At 46.5% G+C, this 24,131-nt stretch overlaps 1 protein-coding gene across 11 annotated transcripts in view; it reads left to right on the forward strand.

Moving 5' to 3' along the window:
- The window catches only part of plekha6 (pleckstrin homology domain containing, family A member 6), a 331,150-nt gene that overhangs the window by 34,739 nt on the left and 272,280 nt on the right, over nucleotides 1-24,131 (forward strand). The window contains exon 1 of one of the 11 annotated variants that reach the window (XM_080209817.1): nucleotides 6,958-7,044. The exons of 8 other annotated variants lie outside the window; for them this stretch is intronic. The gene's annotated coding sequence lies outside the window, so the exon portion shown is untranslated. Of the gene's footprint in view, nucleotides 1-6,957; nucleotides 7,045-7,172; nucleotides 7,438-7,826; nucleotides 7,951-24,131 lie in introns of those variants that run through there. 2 more of the 11 variants (XM_080209815.1, XM_080209819.1) reach the window with 2 other exon arrangements.

The following is a 24,131-nucleotide window of genomic DNA, read 5'->3' on the forward strand; positions in this document are numbered from 1 at the left end:
TGCAGTGAAGTTGCTGTGAAAACCCACTAGTCGCCACACTCCAGTGCCTGTTGGGGTACAGTGAGGGAAAATTTAGCATGGCCAATCAACCTAACTCGCACGTCTTTGGATTGTGGGAGGAAACCGGAGCACCCGGAGGAAACCCACGCAGACATGGGGAGAATGTGTGAATTCCACACCAACAGTGAACCAAGTCGGGAATTGAATCTGGGTCCCTGGCACTGTGAGGCAGCAGCGCTAACCACTGTGTCGCCCATTGCTTACATTATAACGGTAACACCTTTCTCAGGATATTGAGATTTGACCTGTTGGGCTGAATATATAACAGATAAACATGATTGGATTGGGGTCAGGACAGATGTTAAATTTTTTTAAAAAAACCTGAACGCTGCCTCCAACCCATCCACTTGCATTTTGTGGATGTGGGACAAGTGAGGTGAGGGAAAGTAGGTTTGTAATTTAGACATATAATTAAAGTTGGCATCCACTGCTGTCACTGGCTTTGCAGTTTTTACAACAGGCTTTTTGATTTGATTTTGATTTATTGTTGTCACATGTATTAACATACGGTGAAAAGTATTGTTTCCTGCACACTATACCGACAAAGCATACCATTCATAGAGAAGGAAGTGAGAGAGTCCAGAATGTAGTGTCACAGCCGTAGCTAGGATATGGAGAAAGATCAGCTTCAGGTGACTGATTCTCCCAGGTTTCGGGGAAACGCGGGAGATGAAAGAATGTGAGGGCAGCTTCTGGACAAAGGTACGTGCCGATTCCGGCACTGCTTGTGGGCCAGGAAGAACAAGAGTTAACACAAAGCAAAAAAATGCGGAGAAGCCCGGATTTCTGGCCTCCTTAACACCCAGGCCATTCAGTCCTGCAGTATCGGAGTAACAGTCTCGATCAATGAGTGAGATAATATTCCTTCACTGTATCACTCGTGTGGTGATCTCATTCGGGAGAGGGCACAAAGAGAGGCTATCATTGAGATGTGGCTGGGAAGCTGGGTGCAAAAGCCAGAGCGCAGAGGAAGAGCCCAGTCACGGCCGCGGACAATGAGGCTGTGTTTTACGGAGAAACGCGAACTCTCGCTTCTTGACAAGGCACGAGAGCTGATAATAAATGGAGCTGTGTTTAAAGCCCATCCTCTGTGCACTGAGCGGATGCGCTGGGAAGGCAGATGTGAGCGTGTCATTGTCACTTGAAAGAGTTATTGATGGTTGGATTTGAACCCAGCAGGTGGTTCCAACTCTTGGATCGGGCTGTGCCTTTGGCTCGAGCCCGTCGCAGTTCAGCTCACGGCTGCTGAATTTTTCAACCACAGAAAGCATATCGACAATCAATCACACAAGAACTTTACACAGTGCCTTTTATTGTAGCAAAACGCACCGACGTGCTTCATCAGAACGTGATCAGTTTAATTAATCGCTGAATGGGTATCTTCTTGTTCTGACAGCACCAGGCCCTCTGGTTAAGAATCTGCACTGACAAATTCCCCATTCCCTTTAACGTGCCAGGTAACTGTTCATTCCAACACAAAACAGAAGAACGCTGGAAAATCTCAGCAACTCTGATAAAAGCTCATCCAGACTCGAAACGTTGGCTCTGTCCTCGCTCGTGATGTGGAGATGCCGGTGTTGGACTGGGGTAAACATGGTAAGAAGTCTCATAACATCAGGTTAAAGTCCAACAAGTTTATTTGATAGTAGACCCACAAACTTTCGGGGTTTGCCCCTTCGTCAGGTGAGTGGAGAGTTCTGGTCACAAACAGGGCATATAATATATTTATATTTGTACTTATATGCTCTGTTTGTGACCAGAACACTCCATGCATCCGATGAAGGGGCAAATCCCGAAAGCTAGTGGGTCTACTATCAAATAAATTTGTCGGACTTTAACTTAGTGTTGTGAGACTTCTCACCGTGTCTATCCTCGTTCCACAGACCGGCTGAGAATTTCCAGCAGTTTTTCTGTTTTTGTTTCCGATTCCATCATTCGCAGCATTTTGTACTTATCTACCTGTTTATTCTATGTTATCAATGCCAATTTCAGATAGAACCATGGAATGCCTACACGGCAGGAAGAGGCCATTCGGCCCATCGAGGCTGCATCGACCCACCTAAAGCGTATCTTCCCCAGGCCTACTCTCTGCCCTATCCCCGTAACCTCATCCGTTTGCCCTGCTAACCTACACATCTTGAGACACAAAGGGGCAATTTAGCACGACAGTGCACTTAACCAGTATGTCTTTTGGACTGTGGGAGGAAACCGGAGTGCCCGGAGGAAACTCATGTAGCACAGGGAGAACACGCAGACTCCACACAGACCCAAGACTGAAATCGAACCTGGGCCCCTGGCTCTGTGAGGCGCTGTGCCACAATGCTGCCCCAGAATAGAAGGAGGCCAGTTGGCCTATTATGCCTGTACTTATCCTTCTATAAAGAGGAATCACGTTTAGTCCACACCCACACACACATTGTCTGTAACCCTGTAAGATCCTCATCCTCGAGTACGTGTCCAACTCCCTTCTTGAAATGTTTTATGTAGTCAATTTCCACCTTCTCAGGTTGAGCCTGACCTGCCTGACTCAAAACCGTCCTTATTGTCTTCCCTCTGGACCTTCTGTCGATGATTTTTTGACTACGTGCTTTGGTTATTGACCCGCTTGTCGGGGGAGTAGTTTTTCTCTCTGCTCTATTAAAATCTCTTATCAGATTGTAAATGCCAAGCTGGTTACCTCTAACCCTCACGATTCCTCTTGTGTCATTACTGTCATGTCCAGGTGAGGGCAATTCTGAAAGGAATCCATTAGTGGATTAGGAATGAGGCTTGTTAGTGTCAATAATTATTCACATCATTTATAGAATTATAGAATCATAGAATCCCTCCAGTGTAGAAGGAGGCAATATGGCCCATTGAGCCTGTATCATCATCAATTCCACACAGCCCCTATCTCTTTGATTTGATTTATTATTGTCACATGTATTAACATACAGTGAGAAGTATTGTTTCTTGCGCGCTATACAGACAAAGCATACCGTTCATAGAGAAGGAAACGAGAGAGTGCAGAATGTACTGTTACAGTCATAGCTAAGGTGTAGAGAAAGATCGACTTAATGCAAGGTAAGTCCAATCAAAAGTCTGACATCAACAGGGAAGAAGCTGTTCTTGAGTCGGTTAGTACGTGACCTCAGGCTTTTGAATCTTTTTTTCTGATGGAAGAAGCTGAAAGAATGTCCAGCATGCGTGTGGGGTCCTTAATTATGCTGGCTGCTTTGTCGAAGCAGCGGGAAATGTAGACAGAGTCAATGGATGGTGGTCTGGTTTGCGTGTTGGATTGGGCTACATTCATGACTTTTTGTAGTTCCTTGCGATTTTAGGCAGAGCAGGAGCTAATCCCCGGATCCTACACATCTAGGGACACGAAGGGGCAATTTAGCCTGGCCAATCCACCTAACCTGCATGCTTTTGGACTGTGTGAGGAAACCGGAGCAGCCGAAGGAAACCCATGGAGACACGGGGAGAATGCACAGACAGTGACCTAAGGCTGGAAGTGAATCCAGGATCCTGGCACTGTGAGGCAGCAGTGTGAACTACTATGCTACCGTGCTGCCTATTTATCATATGGTTCATGCTTTCTCTCAAGAATATGAATCTACTCGTTTACAGGATGTGGGCATCACTGGTGATGTCAGCAAATATTGCCCATCCCTATATTGCTGTTCAGAAGGTGGGACTGAGCTGCCTTCTTGAACGGATGCAGTCCATGTGGAGTAGGTACACCCACAGTGCTGTTCGGGAGGGAATTCTAGTATTTTGACCCAGCAAACATGAAGGAACAGTGGTATATAAGAGCAGGAGTAGGCCATCCAGCCCTTCGAGCCTGCCCCGCCATTCAATAAGATCATGGCTGATCTGTCGCTGCTCAGTTCCACTTTCCCGCCCTCTCCCCATAACCCTTAATCCCCTCTCCTATCAAAAACCCATCAACCCGCGTCTTAAAAATATTTAGCGAGGCAGCCTCCACCACTTCAACGGGCAGAGAATTCCAGAGATTCACCACCCTTTGAGTGAAGAAGTTCCTCCTCAACTCCGTTCTAAACCGCCCCCCTTTTATCTTGAGGCTGTGCCCCCTAGTCCTATTGTCTTTTTTGAGCGGGAAGAGTCTTTCCACCTCTATCCTATCCATCCCATTCATCATCTTATACGTCTCAATGAGATCTCCTCTCATTCTTCTAAACTCTAATGAGTACAAGCCCAGTTTATTCAGCCTCTCCTCATAGCTCAACCCCCTCAACTCCGGTATCAGCCTAGTAAACCTCCTCTGCACTCCCTCCAAGGCCAAAATATCTTTGTGCAAGTCAGGATGGTGAGTGGCCTGAGGGGCAACATTCAGGAGGTGGTGTTCCCGTGTATCTGTTGCTCTTGTCCCTCCAGATGGTAGAGGCTGTGGGTTTGGAAAACTCTGCTTGAGGAGCCTTGACAAGTTCCTGCAGTGCATGTCGTAAGCACGGTGGTTAGCACTGCTGCCTCACAGCGCCAGGGACCCAGATTCAATTCCAGCCTTGGATTACTGCCTGTGTGGAGTTTGCACATTCTCCCTGTGTCTGCATGAGCTTCCTCCGGGAGCTCTGGTTTTCTTGTGCTAAAGAAGTGCAGGTTAGGTTGATTGGCCATGCTACATTGACCCAAGTGTCGGGGGGTTAGTAGCGTAAATGTGTGGGGTTAGGGGAATAGGGCCTAGCTGGGATTGTGGTTGGTACAGACTTGATGGGCCAAATGGCCTCCTTCTGTACTGTAGGGATTCTAGATGGTGCACCCTGTGTGGAGGGAGTGAATGTTTGTGGATGGGGTACCAATCAAGTGGCTGTGGGTGGTGTTGAGTTTCTTGAGTGTTGATGGAGTTGCACCCATCCAGGCAAGTGGAGAGTATTTCATTACACCCCTGATTTGTACTCCCTCACAGGGTGAGGAGAATTTCAATGTGCTGCATTAGTAAGACAGAAGGAGGCCATTCAGAAAGTATGCCGGAAGTAGAACCCAGGTTAGCTTTCAAAGCAGAAGTGGTTAACAGTTAAGGAAAAAGAACACAACACAAAAAGGGTACAGGCAATGTGAATAAGGAGTTTTTTGTTTAGAGAGTGACTACAGGATCAGTGGGTCAAAAGGTCTCCTTGTGCACTGTATGACTTTGTCTTAGATTAGATCAGCAGGCAACCTGCCTGTGACTCCTTTGTTAATCAAGAATCTATGTAACCCTGCTGTGAAAATATTCCACGACCCTGCCTCTACTGCTCTCTGGAGAAGAGATTTCTACAGTCTCATAAACCTCAGAGAAACACTAAGATAAAAGCAAAATACTGCGGATGCTGAAATCTGAAAGACAAATAGAAAATGCTGGAAAATCTCAGCAAGTCTGACATAATCTGTGGGGAGAGAATAGAGCCAACGTTTCGAGTCTTGAATAAGATTGTGCACTGGGCTTGTCAGCCATCTTGGAACCCATTGAACTGGAGTGGAAGCAAGTCACCCTTGATCCTGCGGAATTGCCTAAGACGAAGAAGTACCCGCACCACCGGGACTGCTGCAGTTTAAGATGTGGCTCACAATCACTTTTTCAAGCATGATGAAGGATGAACAACAAATGTTGACCTTGCTAGAGATGTCCCACAATCAAAGTATCTCCTGTCAGTGGAAAATGGCCATGCAAGAGGCTGCTGATACCTTTCTGCGCACGTACAGGAAATGGGTGGCACGGTAGCACAGTGGCGAGCACTGCTGCTTCACAGCATCAGGGACCGGGGTTCGATTCCAGGCTTGGGTCACGGTCTGTGTGGAGTTTGCACATCGTCTACGTGGGTTCCCTCTGAGTGCTCCAGTTTCCTCTCTCAGTCTGAAAGACGTGCTGGTTAGGTTCATCGACCCCGAATAGGTGCTGGAGTGTGGCGACTGGGGGAATTTCACAGTAAGTTCATTGCAGCGTTAACGTAAGCCTTATTTGTGACTAATAAATAAACTTTTAAATCAGTGGTGCAACTGGCCAAAAATAAGGCCAGAATTCTCCAGTCTTGCATGCCCTGCATCAGCGAGAACGGAAAATGTCTTAGGCCAAATCTGTGTTCGCTGGAGAATCCCAGCTGTGGGTAAGGTTGGAGAATCCAGATCTCCGGGTCTGCAAAGCCCATCTTTATAACAAAAGCTCTGATAAGAGGGGAGGGGAATATTAAAAAAAAAATTGGAGAAACTTTTCCTTTTCCTTTCCCAATTCCACAATCCCACCCCAGGCCCTATCCCCAGAACCCCACACATTTACCCCGCTAATCCCTCTAACCTACACACTCTGGGACACTAAGAGACAATTTAGCATGGCCAATACACCTAACCTGCGTATCTGTGGACCGTGGGGCGAAACCCACGCAGACACGGGGAGAACGTACAAACTGCGCACAGAGCTGAGAATCGAACCCGGGTCCCTGGAGCTGTGAGGTAGCAGTGCTAAGCCACTGTGCCCACCGTCGTCAGTTAACATTGCTGGCCTCCTGTGAGTCACAGCATCGACCACAGAAAGAACGGAAAAGTACAATTCATTGCTGCGTTAAAAGCAAAGCGCCCAGGACTCCTGAAAGCCTCCCTTCCCCACAGAGATGGGATGAAAGGTTTCCGATTCCTGTCGCTCGGTGTGAGGGCTCTCCCCGGCTTAATCAGGAGAGCGCTGCGAATGGTGTTGCATTGCCCTGGGATCCCTGGCGCACAGAAGCCATGCTCGGAAGTGCCTGCGTGCGATGCTGAGTCTGCAGCATCCAGCTCTCTCTCCCCCCCCCCCCGCTTCAGCTAGGTGGAAAAGGCATTCCCAGAGCATCTGGGAGAGCCAGGACGTGGCTTGCGTGGGAGTGGTGTTGTACTACTGCTGTGGGTGTGGATGGTGGTGGTGGGGAGGGTGGGTACACTGGACTATCTCCCTTTTATTGGAAGAAGACACCATGCAGCAGGGATTTAAAACCAACCGGGGCACCCCCTCAGCAGCAACCCACAGGCAGGTCTCTGGTAAGTCCTGGCGTTTAAATAAAAGAAAGGTCTCCATGCTGTTTGTTTGTTTGTTTGGGTGGGTTTCTGTCTGTTGTGTTAATTAATAGTGACGTCCGATCATCCCTCCGCTCCTCCTCGCTGTAAGAAAATCAATTCCTCATCTTCCCGGCGAGATGGGTTCCTGCCATGTATCCATGGCGACCAATTAGTAATTGGTAACCTCCTCCTCCGAGCTCTCGGGGATAAAGAGGCTGGTGATTATGCTTGGAGAAAATACTAATCTGATTTGAGAGGCTGCGGGAATGGGGAGGTTGGAATGTGGATACGTCCTGCTCGTCGAGGGGAAGGAAAGGATGGAGCCTTCGGTTGTGGAGGGGAGAGTGCTGACAGCTGATCGCCCCCAGTCCCGAGGTGATTACATCCCATTGTATTTGGTGCTGAGGAGATGAACTCTCTCAAAATGGATTATTCACAGGCTGGTTTGGCAGATTAAAAAATCTCTCTCTGTCTCTCATTCTCATTCTTTCTCTCCATCCCTCTCTCTCTCTCTTTTTCTCTCTCTCACGCTCTGTCCCTCTCTTTCACCACCGTCCCCATCACCAGAATATGTAAACACAGGTGGCTTTTATGTGTATTCAATTTTGTATTGCAATTCTAACAGACCGAAGCTTTTGTCTGAACTGGTTCCAGTACTATTTTGGTCGTGTTTACTTCAAGTGGGTTAATGGAGCTGAAGGAATGAGAGGAAATTCAGATGAACACATTGATATCTTGACATCCCTATTGCCAGCATCCCCCGGCCTTCCGATTTGTATCTGACAACTTCACTAAGGATCCATTGTGGGAAGCGGGAAGCAAGTTACCTACAGCGAAAATTTCAAAAGCAGATTGTCACTTGGAGCACAGGGCAACCTTGTTGACAGAGTAAGTGACTAGGTACAATGCCATGGAAAACCCACTGTGTTATCATTTGCTGCTCCGTAGTTCAATAGGGAGGAGCTGGAGCCTGCGGGGGATAAATTTCTTGTTGCGTTTGGCAGCTTTAGATTGTGACTTTTTTCCTCCACCTTAAAGCCACCCCCCTTTCTTTAAATATCCCATACATGTATTGCCTCAATGCAAATGTCCCCCCTCCCCGCATTACTCCATCTATCTTTTGTTCTTAAGGTTGCTGGTCGCCTCATTACGGAAAGGATGTGGAAGCCTTAGAAAGGGTGCAGAGGGGATTTACAAGGATGTTGCCTGGGTTGGGTGGCATGTCTTTATAGGGATAGGTTCAGAGAGCTCGGTCTTTTCTCCTTGGAGAGATGAAGGATGAGGGGTGACCTGATAGAGGTGTATAAGATGATGAGAGGTACTGATCGAGTGGATTCTCAGAGACTTTTTCCCAGGGCTGAAATGGTTGCCACAAGAGGACACAGGTTTAGGGTGCTGGGGAGTAGGTACAGAGGAGATGTCAGGGGTAAGTTTTTCACTCAGAGGGTGGTGGGTTCGTGGAATCGGCTGCCGGCAGTGGTGGTGGAAGTGGATTCGATAGGGTCTTTAAAGAGACTTTTGGAACATGGAACTTAGTAAGATTGAGGGTTATAGGTAAGCCTAGTAGGTAGGGACATGTTTGGTGCAACTTGTGGGCCAAAGGGCCTGTTTGTGCTCTAGTTTTTCTATGTTTCTATGTTGCTACTTTTTGTTGCAATCTCTCACATCTGCATTTTAATACTAAACACGTTATTCCTCCCTTCAGTTCTGGTTAGGTTGATTGGCTGTGCTAAATTGACCCTGGTGTCAGGGGGAATAGCAGGCTAAATATGGGAATAGGGCCTGGGTGGGATTGTGGTTGGTGCAGACTTGATGGGCTGAATGGCCTCCTTCTGCACTGTAAGGATTCTATGACGAAAACCGAAAGGATTGGAAACATTGACTCTGCTTTCCCTCCCTGCAGACTCTGCCAGACCTACTAGGTTTTTCCAGCATTCTCTGTTTTTTGTAATAAATCCTTTGTCTAACTCATTGAGGTGGTGTTGTATGTGTGCATGCATGTTTAAAATTTATTTATTAGTTTCACAAGTAGGCTTACTGCAATGAAGTTACTGTGAAAATCCCCTAGTTGCCTGTTCGGGTACACTGAGGGAGAATTTAACACGGCCAGTGCACCTAACCAGCACGTCTTTCAGACCATGGGATGAAACCGGAGCGTCTGGAGGAAACCCATGCAGACGCGGGGACAACGTGCAGACTCTGCACAGACAGTGATCCAAGCCGGGAATCGAACCGGGATCCCTGGCACTGTAAGGCAGCATTGCTGACCACTGTGCCACTGTGCTGCCCCATTTTGCTTGCATAGAAGGTGATGGCAACATACTAATTGTGTTTGCACTCTTGCTCTTTTATTCTTTCGTGGGATGTGGGTGTCGCCAGCTAGGCCAGCATTTGTTGCCCATCCCTAATTGCTTTTGAACGGAGTGGTTTGTCAGTGCAGGGGGCAATCAATAGTCAACCACATCGCTGTGGGTCTGGAGTTACTGGGTAAGAATGACAGATTTCTTCGTGAAATTGGGGCATTATTGATCCAGATAGGTTTTTAAGATGATCAGCAATAGTTGCCATAGTCACCTTAACTGCGTATTGAGGGATCCTGTGGATGCCTTGCTTTATTTATGCAAAGACTTCATTTTAAGATATTTCTGTCTATGTAATTACATTTAAATGCTAAGCTTGAAAATTTAACACTTGACTATATTTTAAAACTCAGAAGGCATGCTGGATTATCTAGAAAATTGATTGCATTTTTGAAGGATACAATGCAAACAAAACAGGCTTTTCATAAACATCATCTGCAAGGCCTGTTTCTCCAAGTTGGAGACAACATGTGCAACACAATTTCATTAATAAAGAATGACACATAATATAGTTCAGCTCTGCGTTTGCAGTTTAGCTTTGTTTATGAGATCTTGTCCAGTACAGTACAGGGACTGCTTTTCTCTTTCTTTTTGTTTCTGTAATGATTAATTTTTAAGTTCTGCTTGATAAAAGAAATCCATTTCAACATCATACCAGTGCTGTGTTCGCCTTTTCTAAGGAATGAATGGACCCATACTGAGACTAGCTTCATTTTCCAGATTTGTTCATTTAAATTCCGTCAGCTACCATGTTTGAACTTGTGTCCCCAGAACATTAGCCTGGGTTTTTGGATTACTTGGCCACTGACATTATCACAACACCATCACTATCTCTGGTGTATTTTTTTCTCTTTGTTTAGAAATTCCTCCATTATTACAATAACGACTATGATGTGTAATTGGGGTGAAGACTTTGCCTTGGGGCAGGTGTTTTACTGTTACAATCTGTTTTGGGATCTATATTTTTTATTTAAAGAACACTTTGGGGGCACTTTTCCCATTCTGCTCGTCATGGGAACCATGGAAAAGTCCATTGATGTTAGGGTGGGATTTTCAATTACCTGGGTTCGATTACCTGGCTTACAACTTTGGCCTGAATGGAGTTTGCACTCTGTGTCTGCATGGATTTCCTCTGGGTGCTCCAGTTTCCTCCCACACTGCAAAAATGTGCAGGTTTGGTGGATTAGCCATGCTAAATTGCATCTTGGTGTTTCAAGGTGTGTAGGTTAGATAGATTAACCATGGTAAATGTATGGGGTTACAGGGATAGAGCAGGCAAAAGGGCCTGGGTAAGAGACTCTATCGGAGAGTCTGTGCAGCCTTGATGGGCTGAATGGCCTCTTCCACAATGTAGTGATTCTATGAATGTAATTCTGAAGTTTGGGGCCAAGGCACCTGAAGACACGGCCATTAATGATGGGTGATTAATGATGGGGGACAGGGTAGGTGTGGAGGAGAAGGATATTGCAGAGATAGATGGTGGCGAGACTGGAGAGAGATATTTGAAAGTCAAGGATTTTATAAACAAGATGTTGCCTGATTGAGTGCTAATGTAGATCAGTGAGCACAGGAGTGATTGATGAATGGGACTTGGTGTAAATTTGAGAGATTGGACAGCAGAATTTTGGATAATCTCAAGTTTAAGGAGGCTGGAAGGTGGGAGACAAGGTTTGGATATTGGAGTGGTTCAGTGTAGAGGAAATGAAGGCTGGTGAGCTGGGGCAGTGATGAAGTTGGGTGTTGGCACAGAGATGGAAATAGGTGGTATTGGTGATTGCAGTGACTAAGCTCTAAGATACCGGTTGTTTTGAATCACCATGGGTGTAGGTGGGTGGAATTATATCCTGGCAGTACATAGTCAGTGATATGGAAATGAGGAAAGAGTTGCTCTTCATAGAATCATAGAATCCCCACAGTGCAGAAGCAGACCATTTGGCCCATCAAGCCTGCACCGGTATGGAGTTTGCACGTTCTCTCCGTGTCTGCATGAATTTCCTCTGAGTGCTCCAATTTTCTCCCATACTGCAAAGATGTGCAGGTAAGGTGGATTGGCCATGCTAAATTGCCTCTTGGTGTCCCAAGGTATGTAGGTGAGATGAATTAGCCATGGTAAATATATGGGGTTTCAGGGATAGAGCAGGCGAGCGGGTCTGGGTAAGAGACCCTGTCAGAGGTCTGTGCAGCCTTGATGGGCTGAATGGCCTCTTCCACACTGTATGGAACAATCCCACCCAGGCCCTATTCTTGTAACCCCATGTGTTTACCCTAGCTCGTCCCGCTGACATGAAGGGACAATTTAGCTTGGCCAATCCACTTAACTTTGGACTGGGTGAAACCCACGCAGATATGGGGAGAACATGCAGATTCCACACAGACAGTCACCCAAAGCCGGAATTGAACCCAGTCTCTGGCGCTTTGAGGCAACACTGCTAACCACTGTGCCACCCCTTGTTTCTGACTTCTGTTTGATGGATTATTGGAGCTGATGGCAAGGAGTAGCTGAGATAATTCTGACTGTGAGCATCTTAACTAATTCCCCCCTTGTTTTTGCTGATTGAAAAAAATATAACAGCAGCACTTGAATTGTATTGAGAGCAGGCGCTTCAGACTGATGGTAATAGCAGCGACAGATCAAACACTTGTAAATGGTGACAGGGCCAATTATTCTCTCATGTGAAATTTCCTTTCTCTTTTAGTACTTTCCTACTTCTACACCACCCTGCACTCCTCCATCCCTACTCCCATCCCAACTCCCATCCCTACTCCCTTTGTCCCATAACATCTGGAGCACATGTAAACCATAGAGTTGATGGTGCTGTGGTGTCATGAAAAACGCGCAGGGATCAAAAATATTCTGGGAGCGATCTTAGCGGCTGTTCACGCTACGCTCCCCCTGCACTGAAGTCGGAGAATTTGGCGCCCAGCCAAATCTCCGTTCACTGCAGTGGGATGGGAAATCCCTGTTGGTGGGAATGGCTGTAACATATCTGTCTGCTTCCCGTATTTTGCTGGATAAAAGCAAATTACTGCGGATGCTGGAACCTGAAACCAAAATAGAAAATGCTGGAAAATCTCAGCAGGTCTGGCAGCGTCTGTAAGGAGAGAAAAGAGCTGACGTTTTGAGTCCAGATAATCCTTTGTCAAAGGGTCATCTGGACTCGACACGTCAGCTCTTTTAAAGTTCATTTATTCATCGCAAGTAAGGCTTACATTTAACAATGCAATGAAGTTACTGTGAAATTCCCCTAGTCGCCACAGTCTGGCACCTGTTCAGGTCAATGCACCTAACCAGCACGTCTTTCAGAATGTGGGAGGAAACCCACGCAGACACGGGCAGAACAGGCAAACTCCACACAGACAGTGATCCAAGCGGGAATCGAACCTGGGTCCCTGGCGCTGTGAAGCAGCAGTGCTAACCACTGTGCCACCATGCCGCCCCGCCCCGCCCCTGCTTCTCTCCTTACAGATGCTGCCAGACCTGCGGCGATTTTTCCCGCATTTTCACTTTTGGCCCTGTATTTTGCTCATTACCGATCTGTGATTATTTAATATGATGCGGCTGTGTGTACTGCAGTGATATTATAGTCTCTTTCATCGTGGTCCTATTTCTTGTGCAATGGTGCGTCACTGTATTGGGATTGTTTAGGTTGCGCAGCGTGGGGTACATTATTATAAGACACGGATACATTCTGTAATTGACACTTGCGCAGGCTAATCCTCTTTCGTTGCATTCTCACACACTCTCTCCCTCTCACTGTCATCTCTCTCTCTCTCTCTCTCTCTGTTTCTCTCGCTGTCTTGCTCACATGCTTTTCCAATTCCACAAGACACTAATGGCAAGTTGTGATTAATTTGCCATTCATTGTGGGGCATGGGGAGGAACACAATGCAGTGTGTGATCTAATTCCCTTCTGCCTGCTGCGGTGTTGGATTTCAGTGCTTATCTGCTACTGAGTGCGATGGAAGCAGGGATCTTGTTAACCCCTTAATGCATGAACAGTGACAATTACAGAATCCTGGAACTCCCCACCAACAATAGTGTGTGAGCGACTTCACCACATGTACTGAAGCAGTTGGCGAAGAATCATGGATTCATAGAATGATTACGGCATAGAAAAGGTGGCCATTCGGCCCATCGTGGCCAAGCCAGCCCTCTAAGAGAAATGCAGCTAGTCCAATTTCCCTGCCTTTTGCCACATATCTCTTTCTTTTCTTAAAATAATAATCCAAACCTCTACTCTCAGGCAGTGCATTCCAACCCCAACTCCTCACTGCTGAAAAAAATCCTCATGTCACCCCTTATTCTGTTGCCATTCACCATAAGATCGTAAGGATTAGGAACAGGAGTGGGCCATTCGGCCCCTCGATCCTGTTCCGCCGCCATTCAATAGGATCCAACATTCCTCACATCCACTTTCCTGCCCTTTCCCTGTAACCCTTCATTTCCCCCCCCCGCCAGCCCCCAGTCAAAAATCAATCTTTCTCAGCCTTAAATATACACAAGGACTCTGCCCCCTGCAGCTCCCTGTGGGAAGGAGCTCCAAAGACTCTCAATCGTCTGAGAAAAGAAATTTGCCTCGCTTCAGTCTTAAATTAGCGCCCCCTTTATTATGCCCTCTGGTTCATAATAGGGCGGCACGGTAGCACAGTAGTTAGCACTGCTGCTTCACAGATCCAGGGACCTGGGTTCGATTCCTGGCTCGGGTCACTGTGCGGTGTTTGCACATTCTCCCCATGTCTGCATGGGTTTCCCTCCAGGTGCTCCGGTTTCCTCTCAGTCCAAAGATGTGTGGGTTAGGTCAATTGGCCAAGCTGAATTGTCCCTTAGTGTCCTGGAATGCGTAGGTTAGAGGGATTAGTGGGTAAATATGTAGGGAAACAGAGATGGGGCCTGGGTGGGATTGTTGGCAAGTTGTGATTAATTTGCCATGTATTGTGGGGCATGGGGAGGAACACAATGCAGTGTGTGATCTAATTCCCTTCTCCCTGCTGTGGTGTTGGATTTCAGACGTGATGGGCCAAATGGCCTCTTTCTGCACTGTAAGATTTCTATGGTTCTAGACTCTCCCATGAGGAGAAACATCCTCTCAGCATTTACTCTGTCAGGTCCCTTACATTTCCAAGTCAGGGTGATGTGTAGCTTAGAGGGGAACTTTCAGATGGTGGTGTTCCCATGTAGCTACAGCCCTTGTCCTCATAGATGTTGGAGATCATGAGTTTGAAAGGTGCTGTCGAAGGAGACTAGGCAACTTGCTACAGTACATCTTATTGATCTTTCCTGGAGCATGATGTATTGGTTAATTTTACCTCACCCTCTTTGTTGTTTACTGCTTCGGTCTGGTGACTTTAGCTGTTCACTAAGATGGACTAGAGCCTTGCAGCTAAGAAGGAGGTCATTTTGTTCCAGTGATTTTTTTTGATTTATTATTGTCACATGTACTAGAATACAGTGAAAAGTCTTTTTCTTGTGCACTTTACAGACAAAGCATACCGTTCATAGAGAAGGAAAGGAGAGGGTGCAGAATGTAGTGTTACAGTCATAGCTAGGGTGCAGCGAAAGATCAACTTACTATGAGGTGAGTCCATTTAAAGGTCTGATGACAGCAGGGAAGAAGCTGTTCTTGAGTCGGTTGGTACGTTACATTAGACTTTTCATATCTTTTTCCCAATGGAAGAAGGTGGGAAGAGTGTATGTCGGGGCGCGTGGAGTCCTTGATTATGCTGGCTGTTTTTCTAAGGCAGCAGGAAGTATAGACAGTGTCAGTGGATGGGAGGCTGGTTTGTGTGATGGATTGGGCTTCATTCATGACCCTTTGTAGTTTCTTGCAGTTTTGGGCAGAGCAGGAGCCCATACCAAGCTGTGATACAACCAGAAAGAATACTTTGTGTAAAGGTTGTTGAGAGTCATAGCAGACATGCCAAATTTCCTTAGCCTCCTGAGAAAGTAGAGGCATTGGTGGGTATTCTTAGCAATAGCATCTGCATGGGGAGGGAGCACCAGGAGAGGTGGTTGGTGATTTGGACATCTAGAAGCCTGACACACTTCATCCCCAGTGTGTGCCTACGTGCCGGCTTTCTGTTTCAATCGTTGTCTCAATCCCTCGCTTTTAGGGTAGAGAAAATGTGTATTCAGTGGAGAAAACCTGTTTGATGTTCCAAATCCTGGATCTTGCCGTGGCTTTCGGACCTGAGTGGCTGCAGTGATTCCGACAACTGTCATTGCTTCCATGGAGCTCTGGGGCCCAACAGGAGTGAGGACTCTGTCTGCAGCACCACTGTGTGCGCTGAGAGAGTTCTCACACCCGTGCTCTGGGAATTCCCGGATGTACAAACGAAGGTCAAGTTGAACTGGAACAATCCTTCATGTGTTGGCAGAGAGAGACAGCCCAGCCGTGCTTTGCAAGGTTACTTATTTTATCGACTTGCTTTTCAACTTTATTTTATTACGCTTGTTTTTAGTGCTCTCACAGAGTGGGCCTAAGTGTTGGCACTTGGTAATACACACACAATAGTGGAGACACATGTTTGTACTGCCTAATGACTAAACCATTCAAGCTGTCTATCCGCTACCTATTGAGCATGACTCAGTTGCAATACATCAGTGCTATCCAGGCAAACACCAAAACAAATCATTTATCGTAATCACAGGTGAGTTTCTCCCTGTGATCCCCTTGTCAGTCCACCTCTAGGCGATTAATTCCATGTTAGCACCGTTTATTAATGTCACAAGTAGGCTTGCATTAACACTGCAATATAATCACTATGAAAATCCCCCTAGTCACCACACTCGGGTACACCGAGGGAGAATTTAGCACGGCCAGTGCGCCTAACCAGCATGTCTCTGGGAGGAAACTGGAGCACCTGGAGGAAACCCACACAGACACAGGAAGAATGTGCAAACTCTGCGCAGACAGTGATCCAAGCCGGGAATTGAACCCAGGTCCCCGGCGCTGTGAGGCAGCACTGCTAAAAGCTGTGCCACCGTGCTGCCCCGTGTCACCGTGCCACCAGGTCACCCACCTTGTTCATTTTGTATCAGTTGCGCCTCTTGGAACCTAGGCGGGTGATTGTGGGTGGGATGGAAAGGGGGTTCTTTTTTCTTAAGCAAGTGTAAAGGGAACAAAAGAGCCTGCCTTACTGCTGCTGTATCAGTGGCATTGCCATGTTGCTACTAGCAGCTGGTCAAACAGTACTGCCCGGCCTCAGCAATGCATAGTGTAATTGAGCATGTTTAGTCGGCTCAGCTGTTCCATCTGCCAACCTCAAAAGCCCGGAGACACAGCTGGCTGGGTTCAAAGAACATTTTTGCAGCTGTACACCGCTTTTCATGGTGATGCAGCTGTTAGGTTTTGTCAATTAGTAATCATTGCAATTGTTCACGCTGGTTGTGTGTTATACATGTTGACCAGTGATGGTGAATATTTGGGACAACTTGGACTATTCTGAGAGGTGCTACAGGCATAGGGTGCAAAAAGAGGTCATTCCTGGAATCATAGAACCACTCAGTGCAGAAGAGGCCCTTTGGCCAATCGAGTCTGCACTCCCACCTAATCCCATCTACCAGCACATGGCCCATAACCTTGAATGTTAATTCAATTAACCTTGAATGTTCATTTAGCGCACTGCTGCTGTGCCAGCCCTTTGTTTTAATTCAGTCACTGGACGTGAGCATCACTTTAAAGTCAATATTTATTGCTAATTGCTCATAAGACCAGTTTTTTTATTCATCCGTGGAATGTGGGCGTCGCTGGCTAGGCCAACATTTATTGCCCATCCCTATTTTCCCTTGAGAAGGTTGTGGTGGTGGTGAGCTGCCTTCTTGAATCGTTGCAGTCCATGTTCTGTGGGTTGATCCACAATGCCGTTAGGGAGGGAATTCCTGGATTTTGACCCTGCGACTGTGAAGGAACGACAATGTATTTCCAAGCCAGGATGGTGAGTCGCTTGGAGGGGAGCCTGTTGGTGGTGGTGTTCCCATATATCTGCTGCCCTTGTCCTTCTAGATGGAAGTGGTCATGGGATTGGAAGGTGCTGCCGAAGGATCTTTACTGAATTGCTGCAGTGCATCTTGTAGATAGTACACACTGCTGCTACTGAGTGTCGGTGATGGAGAGAGTGGATGTTAGTAGATGTGAAGTCAATCAAGCGGGCTGTCTTGTCCTGGATGGTGTCGAGCTTCTTGAGTGCTGTTGGAGCTGCGCCCATCCAGGCAAGTGGAGAGTATTCCATCACACTCCTGACTTGTGCCTTGTAGATGGTGGACAGGCTTTGGGGAGTTGGGAGGTGAGTCACTCATGGCGGTATTCCTAGCCTCTGACCTGCTCTTGTAGCCGCTAAGTGGCTGTTGCTAGTCTGACCACATTGCCGTGGGCTTGGAGTAACCTGCAGACCAGTCAGGGCGAAGGCAGCAGATTAGCGCAAATGCAAAATACTGCATACGCTGGAAATCTGAAATAAAAAATAAATTGGCTGCAAGTACTCAGCAGATCTGGCAGCATCTGTAGAGAGAGAAACTGGGTTACTGTTTCACGTTACGATGAACTTTCATCAGAGCTTTTGATGACCTGAAACATTAACTCTGTTTCTCTCCACAGACGGTGCCTAATCTAGTGACCAGGATTCTTTTACTTTTATTAAGGATGGTAGATTTTTTGCCTAAAGAAGCCAGGTGGGTTTTTAACAACAGTATGATCACCATTATTGAAGTTTAAAGTTTATTTATTAGTGTCACAAAATAACACTGCAGTGAAGTTACTGTGAAAATTCCCCAGTTGTCACACTCCTGGTTACACTGAGGGAGAATTTAGCATGGCCAATGCACCGAATCAGCACGTCTTTCGGATTGTGGAAGGAAACCCATGCAGACATGGGGAGAACGTGCAGACTCAGCACAGACAGTGATCCAAGCCGGGAAGTGAACCCAGGTCCCTGGCAGCAGTGCTAACCACTGTGCCACCGTGCTGCCCCCATTATTGAAAGTTGCAACTTAGAGGGAGCAACTTAGAAAAGCTAGCTTTTCAATTTTAGGTTCATTTAATTAATTTAGATGTAAATTTTCCAGCAGCTACTGTGAGGTATGAACTTGGGTCTCCCAATCATTAGTTCTGCACATAACCACTGTCTACTTCTGTCACCCACTCCTCTCCCTCCTCTTCCCGTGACCCCTGCAGGTTTGAGTAGGATCTATCCTTCAGGCAGCTGGGGTAGGTGGGAATCTGCTTTAATTGTTTTCGCTGGCCTCGGCATTTCTATATCTCAGTCAGACTCTTGTCTGTTGGCCTCTGGAATCTGTGTTTAAATCTAATGCAGACTGTCTGGTTGTAAGAGATTGACCCAGTCAGGGCTTGGGTGGTCTTGACCTGAGTTGGTGTTGAAACCATTGTGCAAAGCTGTTTGTACTTTGGCTTGAATAGACATCCCGGCTCGGGGAATCAGAGCGATGCATTGGGGTGAGTTTGTCCTACTCTGAATCAGCGGTTTATTGTTCGGATACTGATTCTGTGCACTGAAACCAACCTGATGATGGCTGGACCCCCACTGCCAGCTGCTACACATAATGATTTCTCAAAACCCTCACTGGCAGCCTTCACAGCACCCTGGCCTTTGATCACAGTCTTGGGATAAAGGGTTCAAACATTTGGGACTCTGATGGTGAGAAGTTTCTTCACTCAGAGTTCCGAATCTCTGGAATTCACTATCCTAGGGAGCTCTAGATGCTTGTCTGTTGAGTACATTCATGTCAGGAGAGTTAGGAATGCAGGAATGAGGTTGACCATTGAACTTGTGATGGAAATAGAATAGCCGACAAGATTAGTTGGCTCCTAGAGGAATAATAATTTGATTTGAGTAATTGGATAGCTCCTTTTAAGTGCCAGTGCAATCATGATGGGCTGAATGACCTCCTTCTGTGCTATAATATTGTTAGGAAGCCTAGGGTTCAAAGTGATATTGGCTGAGGAGAAAGACTGCTCCTTTTTTCCCCTCCTACGTGGTGACTGGTGGCATGTAGTAGTATTTCTTTTGGTTTGAATTGATTTATTATTGTCACATGTATTTGTATACAATGAGAAGTATTGTTTCTTGCACACTATACAAAGCGTGCCAGTAATAGAGCAGGAAAGGAGAGTGGGCAGAGTGTAGTGTTACAGTCACAGCTAGGGTGTAGAGAAAGATCAACTTAAGGCAGGTCCATTCAAGAGTCCTACGGCAGCAGAGAAGAAGCTGTTCTTGAGCCGGTTGGCACGTGCCCTCATAACTTTGTACCTTCTCCTGACAGAAGAAGATGGAAGAAAGTATGTCCAGGCTTGTAGGGTCCTTAATTATGCTGGCTGCTTTTCCGAGGCAGTGGGAAGTGTAGACAGAGTCAATGGATGGGAGGCTGATTTGAGGGATGGACTGGGCTTCGTTCATGACCCTTTTTTGTTTATTGTGGTCTTGGGTAGAGCAGGAGCCATACCAAGCTGTGATACATCTGGAAAGGATGCTTTCTATGGTGCATCTGTAAAAGTTGATGAGATGCGATTTGCCCGGTAAGAAGGCAAAAGGCTGCTGCTAAAGGTGCACAGCATTATGGATAATATATTAACATGGATACAAGATTGGTTAACTAACAGAAAGCAAAGAGTGGGGATAAATGGGTGTTTTTCTGGTTGGCGATCAGTGACTAGTGCATGCCTCAGGGATCAATGTTCACAATTTACAGAGATGATTTGGAGTTGGGGACCAAGTGTAGTGTGTTAAAATTCGCAGATGACGCTAAGATGAGTGGTAGGGCAAAGTGTGCAAAGAACACAACATCTGCAAAGGGATATAGATAGTTTAAGTGAGTGGGCAAGGGTCTGGCAGATGTACAATGTTGGCAAACATGAGATCATCCATTTTGGTAGGAATAACAGCAAAATTGACTGTTATTTAAATGGTTAAAAAAAAAATGTAGCATGCTGCTGTGCAGAGGGATCTGGATGCCCTTGTGCATGAATCACAAAATGTTGATTTTGCGGGTGCAGCGGGTAATTAAGAAGGCAAATAGAATTTTGTCCTTCGTTGCTAGAGGGATAGAGTTTAAAAACAGGGAGGTTATGTTGCTGCTGTATAAGGTGCTGGTATGGCCACACCCAGAGTATTGAGTACAGTGTTTGTGTCCTTACTTGAGAAAGGATGTGGAGTTGCCGATGTTGGACTGGGGTAGGAACAGTAAGTAATCTCACAACGCCAGGTTAAAGTCCAGCAGGTTTATTTGGTAGCACGAGCTTTCAGAGCATTGCTCCTTCATCAGTTGAAAGAATATACTGGCAGTGGAGAGGATGCAGAGGAGATTCTGAAGTTGAAAAGGTTGGCTAATGGGGAGTGACTGAGTAGATGGGACTATACTCATTGGTTGGATTGAGTGAGTAATGCTGCTTGTGTTTTTACTAGTGCCCAGGTCCAGATTCTGAATATATTAATCACCGGATAAAAAGATATTTCTCCTCACTTTCCTTTCTCCCTCTGGCAATGACGAACAGTTTGTTTAGAAGGAGCTGCCTGTTCCCTTGCCTGGGTTTTCAGTGATATATTCTCAGTGAAGCCAGACAGTGACTATGGGAAGACTGTTGGGTCTGCTCAGTGAGTCTAGCCTGATCCTCAGCCAGTGTGCAGCAGTGCTGAAGTGAGTATCAGTCTGTAATCCCCCTAACCGAGGGGAGCGAAGTGATCACCCCCCATAGCAGCATAGGAATTGAGGTCTGCTGGATGGGCTCAGATTAGGGATTGGATCTGAATCTTGTTTAGTGTTGCAACAAGGGACACCTTTGATTTATTGGGTGCATGTGAAATATCAAAAATAAAATATGAGGCTTTTATAAAACATTTTAGTGTGAACTTTTTATAATTAATCTTTGCGATTTGGGAAGCAGGTCATTTTCCTGGTCCCTAGTAGATGGATATCTCACAGTTCCTGCAGCCAAATCTGCATGTGGGTTTCTCAAGAGAAGCAATGCTTTATTCTTTCATGGGATGTGAGCATTTCTGGCATTGATAGTGTTTGTTGTCCATCTCCTAATTGCCCTAGAACTGAGTGGCTGGCTCGCCCATTTTAGTGGGCACTTAATTGTCAACTGCATTGCTGTTGGTTTAGAGAAACATCAGGGGAGACGATGGCCTAGTAGTATTATTGCTAGACTATCAATCTGGAAATTTAGCTGATGTTCTGGGGTCCTGGGGGGAAACCAGGGCACCTGGAGGAAACCCACAAAGCCACAGGGGAGAATGTGCAGACTCTGCACAGGCAGTGGCTTAAGCTGGGAATCAAACTCAGGTCACTGGCGCTGTGAAGCAGCAGTGCTAAGCACTGTGCCACCATGCTGCCCAAATGATGATGAAAGGGCCACCATTCATTTGAAGAGTAAACATCAACATGGTGATTCAGCGGAGCAGCGTATTTATATTCTGATACAATGCTTTGTAACACTATTGTGGAAACAAAAGAACGTAAACTCTCTTTTCCTTGTCCTTTCTTGGCATGTGGGCATTGTTATGGAATATTGCTCATATCTTGAAAGGTTGTATTTAGCGGGTTAACTGTAAACTTTTATTAACTCTTTGAAAAGAGGTTCCAAAATTATACTTAAGGGGACAAGGCTGAGAGCTGTGTCCATGCTTACATCTGCACACAGCCCTGTCGAATACCATGTGTGTTGTATGTAGGCAGTACTGTACTCAGTCCTGCATTAACCCTGTGTGTGCCAGGCTTCATATTCCAGGTATTGCTGGCAAGGTCAGCCTTTGTTGCCCCTTGAACTGAAGAGTTTCCTAGGGTTCCAAGGATATTTAATTGTCAATCAAGTGGATCTGGAGTCACATATAGGCCAGACTTGGGTAAGGATGGCAGATTTCCTTCCTTAAAGGGGCATTAGTGAACTAGAGAGGGATCATTAGACTTTTAATGTCAAATTTTACTGATTTCTAATTTCACCCCATCTGCTGTGGTGGGATTCAAACCTGATTCCCTACCGAATGTTCATTACTAGTCCAGTGACAATACCACTACACCAAAGCCACATGGGACCAGCTTTAGACTGCTAAGACACGGCTGATGGTAAACACTGAGCAAATTCAGACCTGACCCCTAAAGCTAAATTCTCAATAGCAGTTAGCAATCTAACTCTGTGTGCTACCGTTCACCAGAGTTCTTGGGAATTTTGCCAAAGGCTTGCTTTTCCACTTTGGAAAAAAGTATTCACTGAATTTCTAAAGGACTGTGTGGTAGCAAAGAGAGGGCTCTCTGCTGGCACTCTGAGCTTCAGCTAAAACACCAACAGAAGCTTACTTTGTGCATCTGACAGTGAAATTCTTACTTCTCACGGGCAGTATAAGATCATGACAGTGAGGAGAGCCAGTTCCTTTGCCCCGTTCTTCCGATTTTTCCCAAACTCTTGCGGCACTGCTGGAAGAAGCGTGCGGTGGAGTCACGGGCTGGAATTCACCAAGCTTGCCTGGAGTTGGGATTCTCCAGTTCCCGCTGCAGTGAATGGACATTTGGCTGAGTGCCAAATTCTCCATTCTCGCTGGCAGCAGTAGCGGGGCGTGCAAGACCGAAGAATTCTGGCCATTGTCTTGGCATCCACACTGTTAATTCCTCTCGTGATCTTGTACGTTTCATTATGTTTTCACTTCCCATTCTTCTAAATTCCAATGGATACAGGCCCAAGATGAGGGGGCGGCACGGTGACACAGTGGTTAGCACTGCTGCCTCACAGAGCTAGGGACCGGGCTCCGTTCCCGGCTTGGGTCACTGCAGACTTCGCACAGACAATTTCTTCCCGTGTCTGTGTGGGTTTCCACCAGGTGCTCCATTTTCCCCCCACACTCCAAAGATGTGCAGGCTAGGTTAATTGGCTGTGGTAAATTGTCCCTTACTGTCAGGGGCATTAGTCAGGTAAATACACAGGGTTACGGGGATAGGGCCTGGGTGGGATTGTTGTTGGTGCAGGCTCGATGGGCCAAATGGCCGCCTTCTGCACTGTATGGATTCTGTGATTCTGTAAAACTTGCCTCGTAAGATAAACCTCCCCATCTGAAGAATCAGTCATGTGAACCTTCTCTGAACTGCTTGTATTGTATTCATATCCATTCTTAAATAAGGAGATGAACTGTAAGCAGTATTCCAGATGTGGTCTCACCATCATCCCTATTTTTATATTCCATTTCTCCGTCGTGCCCCTATTCAGATGACCATCCAGAGATTTGGGCCTAAAATGCAAATTGGAGGGAGTGCTACAGTGTCAAAGGTGCCGTTTTTCACATGAGCTGTTAAACCGATGTCCTTTCTACCTCTCAGCCACATACAGTGAGATTCCAGGGTTTTAGAATCATAAAATCCCTATAGTGCAGAAGGAGGCCATTTGGCCCATCAAGCCTGCACCAACCATAATCTCACCCAGGCCCTTTCCCCATAACCTCATGCATTTACCCTAGCTAGTCTCCCCCTGACACTAAGGGGCAATTTAGCGTGGCCAATCCACCTAACATGCACATCTTTGAACTGTGGGAGGAAACCGGAGCAGCCAGAGAATGGGAAGGGTGTGCAAACTCCACACGGACGGTGACCTAACCTGGGTCCCTGGTGCTGTGAGGCAGCAGTGCTAACCACTGTGCTGCCCCTTTTGAAGAAGAGGAGGGAAGGTTTTATTGTGACCTGGTCAATATTTATCCATCAAACAACATTACTAA

This window comes from Carcharhinus amblyrhynchos, chromosome 22 (assembly GCF_965287045.1).
Source record: "Carcharhinus amblyrhynchos chromosome 22, sCarAmb.v2.hapA, whole genome shotgun sequence".
Taxonomy (NCBI): domain Eukaryota; kingdom Metazoa; phylum Chordata; class Chondrichthyes; order Carcharhiniformes; family Carcharhinidae; genus Carcharhinus; species Carcharhinus amblyrhynchos.